Source organism: Rhinopithecus bieti, unplaced genomic scaffold, assembly GCF_001698545.2.
Source record: "Rhinopithecus bieti isolate Rb0 unplaced genomic scaffold, ASM169854v2 scaffold_6717, whole genome shotgun sequence".
Classification (NCBI taxonomy): Eukaryota; Metazoa; Chordata; class Mammalia; order Primates; family Cercopithecidae; genus Rhinopithecus; species Rhinopithecus bieti.
This window is the reverse complement of record NW_016805334.1, coordinates 384227-387305: the sequence shown is the minus strand read 5'-3', so window position 1 is coordinate 387305 and position 3079 is coordinate 384227.

Genomic DNA, 3079 nt, shown 5'->3' with positions numbered 1-3079 from the left:
GAAATTCTGGCCGGGCGCGGGACGCCTATGGGAGGCGGAGGCAGGCAGATCACGAGGTCAGGAGTTCAAGACCAGCCTAGCCCCCGCTCCTGTCTACTAAAAATACAAAAAATTAGCCGGAAGTGGTGGCCGACACCTGTAATCCCAGCTAGTCGGGAGGCTGAGGCGACAGTGCGGGACTCCATCTCAAAAAAAAAAAAATATTCTTCTAATTTCTGTGATAATGGAGAGGGATGTGGTGTTTATACTACTGCTTAGCAGTGCAAGTTAAAGACCAATTTGTAAACCTGAAAATAACAAATAATTCTTACGATAGTATCCCCAAAGCACAGTATTTGGAAGCTAGATACATTGGTCATCACATTTCCTGAGGTATTCAATTTAAAAATAGTAAGATACGTCATAAAATAGTATACATTTAGAGTTGTCTTGCTCTGTCGCCCAGGCTGGAGTGCAGTGGCATGATCTCGGCTCACTACAACCTCTGCCTCCCGGGTTCAAGCGATTATCCTGCCTCAGCCTCCCAAGTAACTGGGATTACAGGAACCCGCCATCATGCCCGGCTAATTTTTGTAGGGACGGGGATTCACCATGTTGGCCAGGCTGGTCTTGAACTCCTGATCTCAGGCGATCCACCCGCCTAGGCTTCCCAATGGGCTGGGATTAAAGACATGGGCCACCACGCCTGGCCTTTTTTTCTTTTTTCTGTTTTTGAGAAGGAGTCTGGCTGGGCGCGATCTCAGCTCACGGCAACCTCTGCCTCCCGGGTTCAAGCAATTCTCCTGCCTCAGCCTCAGCCTGCGGAGTAGCTGGGACTACAGGCATGCACTACCAAGCCCAGCTAATTTTTGTATTTTCAGTAGAGACAGGGTTTCACCATGTTGGTCAGGCTGGTCTTGAACTCCTGACATCAGGTGACCCGCCTGCCTTGGCCTCCCAAAGTGCTGGGATTACAGGCATGAGCCACCGCGCCCAGACGAAAGAGCCCCCAAATTCTTAATTATTAATAAATATTGAGTGCACTAGGTGCTCAAATAGTGTTTATCACACACAGGTAATGATGTTAATTAAAAGATTAACTGGATACCTAAACAAGCTTTGAGTACTTATGGTTTACCTCCAAGGCCAACCCTTCTGCAACTATTAACCTTCAGCTTTCTTCACCTCTTTCTTGAACTATCGTGGTCTAAATTGGAACTCCCCAGGAAAGAATTGCAACTAGAGGCCAGGTGCAGAGGCTCACGCCTGTAATCCCAGAATTTTGGAAGGCCAAGGAGGGCGAATCACCTGAGGTCAGGAGTGTGCGCTCAGCTTGGCCAACATGGTGAAACCCGGTCTCTACTAAAAATACAAAAATTAGCCGGGCATGGTGGTGCACACCTGTAATCCCAGCTATGCGGGCTGTTGAGGCAGAAGAATCGCTTGAACCCCGGGGGTCAGAGGTTGCAGTGAGCAGAGACCATGCCACTGCACTCCGGCCTGGATGACAGAGCAAGATTCAGTCTCAAAAAAAAAAAAAAAAAAAAAAAAAAAAAAAAAAAAAAGAATTACAACTGGAATGTTTTAATGAGGGTTAGGTAAATTAAGTGGCTAGTCTTCCCAGTAATTCAAGTCCTTTTATCTATCAATTTGTTCAAAAATAAAACATCAATTGTAATGCTTCATTAGCAGGAAAAAGCAATTGAAATTCCTTTTCTCCCCTTACTTTCTATATCCAATTCTGCAAACCCTATGTCTTAGCCCATATTCTGCTGCTATAACAGAATACCACAGACAAGGTAATTCACAAACAAGAAAAGTTTATTTGGCTCATGGTTTTAGAAGTTCAAGAGTATGGCACTGACATCTGGCAAGGGCCTTGTGCTGTATTATCCCATGACAGAGGATCAGAAGAGCAAGCGAATATGTGAGACAGAGAGCTGAAATCCAGTGAAATTCATCCTTGTATTAGGAACCCACTCCCAAGATAACTAACCCATTCTAGAAATGACATTCATCCATAGTGCCCTCATGACCTAATCACCTCTTACAGGCCCCACATGGCAATACCATTACATTGGCAATTAACTTTCGACACGTGTTTTGAAGGGGACATTCAAACCATAGCACCCTACACATCTGAAATCCATCCACACATTTCCACCTCCACTGCCACCACTTTAGTCCAAATCACTCTCCATTACTGCTAGCTCACAAAAGAGCAATAACTTTCCAACTAGTATCCCTGTTTCTCTTCTTTCCCTTAGCTATCATTCTTCACACAGAAATAAGAGCTCATTTAATGATTTAAATCAAATCATATAATTCTCCTGCTTTAAAAACCCCTGATAACCTCACAGTAGAAAACCAGTAATAAATGTGAAAGGAATGACGGAATTAGAAAATCACCATTTGGCTACCATTGTCATAATCAATTCAAACAAGAATCATCAGATATTAGAATTAATGACTGAAATGTTGAGGTGTAAACAAGATGCGTACATATTCTCAAAGTATTTCCTCACAAGATACTAATTACAAAGGTAAAAATAGAAACATTATCAGGGATAAATCTTCAGCCAGTGATCAAAGTGAACATTATCAGCAATAAAACAACTAACATCATGTCCCTCCTAATATAATGCTCTGACATGAATGAATACAAGGTCATTTCTGTAGTATTCCTGCCACAAATGCATCACTTGAATCAAATAACAACAAAAAAAATCAAACCTAAATTAAGGAATATTCTACAAAATAAATGGTTTGTATTCTTCGAAAATGTTCATGCCATGAAAACTGAAGAAATACTGCTGGGCGCAGTGGCTCACGCCTGTAATCCCAGCACTCTGGGAGGCCGAGGCGGGCAGATCACAAGGTCAGCAGATCGAGACCATCGTGGCTAACACGGTGAAACCCCGTCTCTACTAAAAAATACAAAAAATTAACTGGGCGTGGTGGCGGGCGCCTGTAGTCCCAGCTACTCAGGAGGCTGAGGGAGGAGAATGGCGTGAACCCTGGAGGCCGAGCTTGCAGTGAGCGGAGATCGCGCCACTGCATTCCAGCCTGGGCGACAGAGCGAGACTCTGTTTCAAAAAAA